Consider the following 8,291-nt stretch of genomic DNA (forward strand, 5'->3'; position numbering starts at 1 on the left):
TTTCCATTGATAATTTTTGTGTGATTTTGTTGTCAGCACATTCAACTATGTAAAGAACACAGTATTTAATAAGAATTTTTCATTCATTCAGATCTGGGATGTGTTATTTTAGTGTTCCCTTTATTTTTTTGAGCAGTGTATTATAAGAGGATTACTTTCAGTTCAGTGACAGACTGGGGTTGTATGTCCTTCAGCAAAATATGTCCTAGAGCAAAATAGGCTTTTGTTTGAGAACAACAGAAGACAATCTAACCAATATCTTCAAAATCCCCAGTATTTTTCTGCGCTGGATTTTCTCCAGTGGATGTTTAAGTGTATGTCTTCTAATCCTGACTGAGATTTTGTTTCGGAAAATTAATTTGGGACTGAAACTGGACCAAACTAGTCCCTAGCCATTTGGCCAGGCCAAGTAGCCCAGCTACCAGCACCAAGCCTAGGCTACCTGAGACGCTTGCCACAGACTTCAGAGGCCACCACCAGCCAAGCCCCAGGCTTGAGAGGCTACCACCAGACCAGCAGGCCCCATAGGCTATCTCCAGCCACAGGCTCCAGAGGGTACCACCAGCCCCAGGCTCCAGAGGCCTACCTCCAGCAGGCCAGCAGGCCCCATAGGCTATCTCCAGCCACAGGCTCCAGAGGCTACCACCAGCCCCAGGCTCCAGAGGCCTAACTCCAGCTCCAAGCTCCAGAGGGTACCTCCAGCCCCAGGCCCCAGTGGCTACCACCAGGCCAGCCATGGCGAACCGCAAAGGTAACAAGATGGACTTTAGATCTGATGAAGAGGGCTATGTTACACTGACACAGGTACAGGAAATGCTTCAAATACAAAGACAGCACTTCACTGAGCTCCTTCAACAAGAACAGAATGACTGCAAAGATTTAATTAAGCTCATCCTGGAAAATTCGAACAAACGGCTTGATGACCTAACCAGAGAAAACCAAGAAAATGAGCCTACAGTATACCCAAAACAAAGTTGATACTCTCAAAACTGACAACATCAAATTGTCTGCCGAGTTGAAAACATTGCAGACGGAGCAGCTCAAAGCCAGTGAGGGGCTTCTTTCCTCAGCTACATGGATGGAGTACTTAGAGGGCCAATCTAGAAGGAACAACCTGGTCTTCTTTTTTTTTTTTTTATATATATATATACTTTATTAATCCCTGAGGGGAAATTCAATTTTTCACTCTGTTTGTCAATTACACACAGGTCCGAACACACAAATGCACAAACTGGACCTATACATGCACAAGAGAGATGTCAGAGTGGGCTGCCCATGACAGGCGCTCTGAGCGGTTGGGGGGTTCGGTGCCTTGCTCAGGGGCACCTCGGCAGTGCCCAGGAGGTGAACTGGCACCTCTCCAGCTACCAGTCCACGCTCCATATTTTTGGTCCGGACGGGGACTTGAACAGGCGACCCTCCGGTTCCCAACCCAAGTCCCTATGGACTGAGCTACTGCCGCCCAAGGGTCTTCCTGAATCACCTAATGAGACCTGGGCTGAGTCGGAGGATAAGGTCCGTAAACTACTGGTGGAAAACCTGAAAATGGGTCCTCAGCATGCCATAGAGATGGAACGGGCACATCACACCAGTAAACCAACTCAGAATGGCAGATCCAGACCAGTGGTGGTCAAGTTCCTCCGTTACATGGATAAGCACGAAGTCCAAACTCCTCAAAGGTACAGGCATCTTTATCAATGAGGATTATACTGAAGCAGTTCATCAAAGGCGCAGGGAGCTACTCCCAACCATGCGCGCAGCACGAGAACATGGGGACACTGCCTACTTAAAACATGACCGTCTCATTGTCCATCCTGCCAACCAACGCAATGGTAAACCTGAGTGAGTAGGTCAGTGTTGAATGCTGCTGCATTATTTTGTTTTTATTCATTTTATTTTTATCTATGGAACTGGACTCTTTGAGCATTCTCACTGACAGTAGTTACACCCAGGAGAACTTCCATGGGCACTTAGCTTTCAACCCATTGGAAGGGTGTGAAGATGGAACAGACTTTTTGTATAATGGTTGTTTTGACCCTGATCTGAATGTATTTCGTTCACTAATGGCAGAATCAAAAAAAGTGTTTGTCTTACACTGAAACACAGTTTAATTCCTTGTGTGGAAGCCTCCCTGAGGATTCAATGACATTTTCAACTTTCCACATGAATATACGTAGTCTGCTTAAAAATTATGATCTCCTAATTCACTACTTATCCTGTTTGAAACGTGATTTTACTGTCATTGCTCTCACTGAGATTTGGCTCTCAAATGATGTAGAATCTCTATATGATCTACCGAATTACACTGCAGTTCATTGTAATAGAATGGGTGGTGGTGTTTCCCTGTTCGTGCATAGTGACAGCCACTTCATTAACAGAGATGACCTTAAGCTTCAAACATAAATTAAGAACATCGAGTCTACATTTATTAAAATAACTCTGTCTAGAAGTGACAAGAAAATAATAATTGGATGTGTCTATCGCCCACCAGATACTGACATTGATCATTTCAATGACAGTATGACCTATACATTGGAATTAATAAATAAAGAAGGTAAAATGGCCTATATCCTTGGCGACTGTAATATAGATCTCATCAAAAGTGATACACACCCATTAACTCTGGATTTTTTGAATAATTTATACTCCAACTACTTCTTTCCCATTATCACTGAACCCACTAGAGTGACAGATAAATCTGCTACACTAATAGATAATATTCTGACAAACTCAGGAGATAAAGTGCTCAGTTCAGGTACACTCTGTGTAGATATCTCAGACCATTTCCCTGTTTTTCAATTTTCCCTTATAGAGGAAAAAAAGAAAAAACAATTTGGTGGTAAAGCTACTTACAGGAAATTTAATGGAAAAATATGACTACATTTAAAGGGCCAGTGTGTAAAATGGATTGAAAACCGTTGAAAACAGTGACATCAGTGGTCAAATTCTAGATTGCAGGGCTCACTCGCTCACCCCTCCCGTTGGGTAAATGACGGTGGCCTTGTAGGGACAAAAAGCCTTGCGCAGACACGAGTTTTTCAGGAGTAGGTCTATCTAGCGACGAGGTGAATATTTATTTAGAAATCTAAACCATGTTGTTGTAAAGTGGCTATTGCATGTTATTACAGTTCAAGGCCTGTAGAGGGAGCACCTGTATTTTGCATCTGATGATTATGCAGTGTGTCTATAGCAGAGTAACACAAGATGGTACCGACAGGTTGTGCCGTGTTATGATGGTGCCTGAGCAGTCCTGAAAATAAAGTCAGCTCAACTGAAGAGATGTCTCCTTCCATTAATGGATATCCGACGATATCACATATGGCGACGAGGATCAAAGCCTGAAGTGGATACGGCGAGTCAAGTCGACGAGAGTAGTGCTGGCTGAGTTAACGAGCTAAGTGAAGCTAGGCTAGTGCTAACAGTCCGTGAGCTATTGACGTTGTGCTGTTAGCTTGAAGAAAGCTGGGCGCTCTCTTTAGTGAAGAACCATGGCTGCCACGGTGGGGTCGGTGTCGCCTTTTGATAGCAAGTCACAGACTTGGGAAGAGTACTGTGAGATTTTGGACCATTTCTTCGTGGCGAACGACATCGACAATGATGAAAAGAAACGGGCTGTGCTGCTAAGTGGCATGGGCGTCCCGACATACGCACTGATGAGAAACCTGCTCAGCCCTGACAAACCGGGTGATAAGTCCTACAGTGACCTGGTAAGACTGTTGACAAATCATTTTCACCCGAAACCAAGTGAAATAATGCAACGATGGAAGTTTAATACCAGAAACAGGAAGCCGGAGGAGTCTGTGAGTGACCATGTGGCAGAGCTGAGAAAGCTGGCGCAGGACTGTAATTACGGAGAATCTTTGACGGTGATGCTAAGAGACCGTCTTGTATGCGGCATAAATGACGACAGGATCCAGCGGAGGCTACTGTCGGAGGACGGATTGACGTTTGACAAAGCCCTCAAGTTTGCGAAGGCCATGGAGGCGGCAAACAGGGGCATCGTGGATTTGCATGGCATGAAAGAGCAGGGCAAATGGAGCCGTACGGCGGGCTCTGTCAACAAGGTGAACGACGCGCGTTCAAAACCTCAGCGTGACATGAAGACATGCTACAGATGTGGCGGAGACAGCCATTTGGCTCAGGACTGCAGGTTTGCTAATGAGAAGTGCCACAATTGTGGTAAAGTGGGGCACATAAAGAGGGCCTGCAGGATGAAAATAGGGGGAAAGGAAAAGACTAAGAACTTTAAAGGGGAGAAAAGCAAACAGAAAAAAAAAGCTAACTTCATGCAAGAGGAAGACGGTGATAGTGATGAAGTTTCCACTGTGTATCACATGAAGGATAGTGCAATGACCATGTACAACATAAATGACGAGATAGTCATCCCCAGAGAAGAGCCCATAAAAAAAGAATTAAAAGTAAATGGGAAATTTGTAACCTATGAGGTAGATACTGGCTGTGGGTACACCATTATGTCAAAGAAGGCATTTCACAAGCTATTCAGTGATAGCGACAAACCCAGACTAGCCAAGTGCAGGATAAAACTGAGAACATATGGTGGCCATAAAGTGCCCATAGTAGGAGCAACAAAGGTCAAAGTTGAACACAAAGGCATGACTAAGATGTTAGCAGTAGTGGTTGTCAAAGGTTCAGGGACAAGTCTACTGGGACGAGGTTGGCTTAAAGCTCTCAAAGAGGACTGGCAACCTGTACATAAGATAGAGGACAGAGAAGACCCTATACAGGAAGTGCTGTCAAGGCATGAAACAGTGTTCAAAGCAGAGCTAGGGAGATTGAAAGGCTTCAAGGCAAAAATACATGTAGCTACTGATGCCACACCCTGTTTCTATAAGCCAAGGTCAGTGCCTTTTGCAATGAAAAAGAAAGTAGAGCAAGAGTTAGAGAGGCTCTTACAAGAGAAAATCATAGAACCAGTGAAGTTCTCAGAATGGGCTGCGCCCATTGTACCAGTCTTAAAACCAGACACCAGAGCGAGAATTTGTGGGGACTATAAACTCACAGTAAACAAAGTGTCACCTATTGAGCAGCACCCCATTCCAAAAATGGAGGACATGATAGCCTGTCTAACTGGAGGAGAGAAATATACCAAGTTAGATATGAGCCATGCATATCAACAGATTGTACTGGATGAGGAATCACGGAAATATGTCACAGTGAACACATATAAGGGACTGTTCACATATACAAGGTTACCTTTTGGTGTGAGCTCCAGTCCAGCCATTTTTCAGCGTACCATGGAGGGTGTGCTGCAGGGATTAGCAAATGTTGCAGTGTATCTGGATGACATCATTCTGACAGGAAAGGATGATAAAGATCACCTGCAAACACTGGATCAAGTACTGCAGCGACTGGAGGATGCAGGACTTCGCTTAAAAAGGAGCAAGTGTGAGTTTATGGAGAAAGAAGCGACATTCTTAGGACATCGAGTGGATAAGACAGGGTTACATCCACTGCCAGCAAAGATGAAAGCAGTTCAGGAGGCCCCCACTCCCACATCAGTGACGGAGCTAAAAGCTTATTTGGGACTGTTGAACTTCTACAATAAGTTCCTGCCAAACCTGTCAACATTACTGGCACCTATGCATAAGTTGTTGAGGAAGGATGAACTGTGGTCTTGGGGACCCGAGCAAGAAGAAGCTTTCAAGCAGTCAAAGGAGCTTTTGCAATCAAGCAGTGTGTTAGTGCACTATGATGAAAAAAAAGAACTGATACTGTGCTGTGACGCTTCTCCATACGGAGTTGGAGCCGTGCTGGCTCACCGCATGTCAGATGGAGCAGAGAAACCTATAGGGTTTGCATCATGCACGCTCTCAGCCGCAGAGAAGAATTACTCCCAGCTAGATAAAGAGGGACTAGCTGTCATCTTTGGGGTGCAGTATTTTCACAAGTATCTGTATGGAAGGAAATTTGTGATTTACACAGATCATAAGCCACTACTAGGTTTATTCCATGAGATGAAAGCGGTGCAACAGATAGCATCCCAGAGGATAATGAGATGGGCTGTACTGTTAAGAGCATATGAGTATGTTATCATGTACAGAGCAGGTAAAAACAATGGTAACGCTGACGCTCTTAGCCGTCTCCCACTTCCAGAGACACCAAGTGTTTCAGCACCAGAGGAACATGTACTAATGTTGGACCAGGAGCATCCACCACTGATGACTTCAGAGCAGCTTAAAAAATGGACAACTAAGGATCCTATACTCTCACGAGTACGTGAGTATGTGCTGAGAGGATGGCCAAAGAATCAGGACAGAGACTTTGTGCATTATCGACAAAGACAACAAGAGCTGAGTGTACAGGACGACTGTGTGCTCCCATGATGGAACAGTTACATCAGTCACACCCGGGAATGAGCCGCATGAAAGGACTGGCATGAAGTTATATGTGGTGGCCACATATGGACAATGACATAGAGAACAAGGTAAAGTCATGCACCACATGCCAAGAACACAGAAAGGCACCTGCCTGTGCACCACTCCACCCCTGGGAGTGGCCAGAGAAGCCGTGGAGGAGGCTCCACATAGATTATGCAGGTCCCTTTATGGATAAAATGTTCTTAGTCATTGTGGATGCGCACTCAAAGTGGTTAGATGTATATCCAGTAACATCAGCTACATCAGCAAACACAATAAACTGTCTGAGAAACAGTTTCAGTACACATGGTATTCCAGAGATGATCGTGTCTGACAATGCACAGTGTTTTGTCAGCGAACAAACCAAAGATTTCATGACACAAAATGGAATCACACATGTCACATCAGCACCGTACCACCCTTCATCCAACGGCTTGGCGGAAAGGGCCGTACAGACTTTTAAAGAGCTCATGAAAAAGAGCAGCGGTGACACAGTGGAGACAAGGTTAAACAGGGCTCTGTTTAGCTATCGCATCACTCCACAGTCAACTACTAGACTTTCACCTGCTGAGATGATGATGGGTCGGAAGTTGAGGTGTACACTGGATCTCATACACCCCGATTTAAAAAAAAAAGGTGGAGTCAAACAAGCAAGCCAAAAAGCTCACCATGACCAACATGCAAAAGAGCGCAACTTTGCAGCAGGAGACTCGATCTATACCAAAAACTATGGATGTGGACCTAAATGGGTACCAGGACTGATACAGGAGATCACAGGACCAGTTTCTTACACAGTGCTGCTGGGAAATGGTAAAGTTGTCAGGAGACACGTGGATCAACTGGTCAGCAGACAGGAGCAAGATCTGCCAGTTCTGATACCAGATTCAATACCTGAGGAATATGTGGTACCTCCAACAGTGACCAACATAGGGCCACAGGACACAAGTACCACACAAGTGGATGATAAAGTTCTCCCTACTGTGAATCAGAATAAGGAGAACAGTACACCTGGTGGTTCGCCCACTAAGGAGTTGATCAGATCTCAAAGAAACAGGAGACCACCAGCCCATATGAAAGACTTTGTTGTGAAGTAAAAGTTATGTTTACTATGCAGAGAAAATACATTGTTTTCTTTAAGCAAGTAGGGTAGTTCTACAGTGAAAACTGAACCGTATCCTCATTTCCTTTATCATATTTTGGGCTGAGACTGAAAAGTTAATAGTTTTAAGATTTATATATGTTTATTTTTTATTTTTTTTGGTATATACAAAAAAGAAAAAGGAAAAATGTCAACAGAGGATGCTTGTGGTTATGTTTTGGTCATACAGTCAATTTATGTTATGTTGCGTTAGATTGCCTGTAAACTGTGAAGTTTGAACTTAAGAGGGGAGGGATGTTGTAAAGTGGCTATTGCATGTTATTACAGTTCAAGGCCTGTAGAGGGAGCACCTGTATTTTGCATCTGATGATTATGCAGTGTGTCTATAGCAGAGTAACACAAGATGGTACCGACAGGTTGTGCTGTGTTATGATGGTGCCTGAGCAGTCCTGAAAATAAAGTCAGCTCAACTGAAGAGATGTCTCCTTCCATTAATGGATATCCGACGATATCACACATGTTACGATTTTGTAATGAATCACTCACGAGCAGGAGACCAGAGTAGCATTCGGGAAAAAGGCCCGTTTATTTGAGCATTCCAAAAACTCCGGTAACACTCCAGGGGGTAGCACGTAAAAGACTCTGTCCCAAACTCTGACTCTTCTAGCGTAACACACACTTCATACACACATACTCACTTACAGTACCCAACGGGGCAGCCCTCCCCCTCTCTGCTCCAACACTGACTGACAGCTGACTCCACTCATTCACACTCACCACTGCCCCAGGGCCGCTACAATATGCTATCTACAGAG

At 44.5% G+C, this 8,291-nt stretch overlaps 1 pseudogene; it reads left to right on the forward strand.

The window, feature by feature from the left end:
• Positions 1-3,488: 3,488 nt before the first annotated feature.
• LOC126393552 (uncharacterized protein K02A2.6-like) lies at positions 3,489-7,471 on the forward strand (annotated as a pseudogene).
• The last annotated feature ends 820 nt before the right edge of the window (positions 7,472-8,291 follow it).

This window comes from Epinephelus moara, chromosome 1 (genome assembly GCF_006386435.1).
Source record: "Epinephelus moara isolate mb chromosome 1, YSFRI_EMoa_1.0, whole genome shotgun sequence".
NCBI classification, from domain to species: Eukaryota; Metazoa; Chordata; class Actinopteri; order Perciformes; family Serranidae; genus Epinephelus; species Epinephelus moara.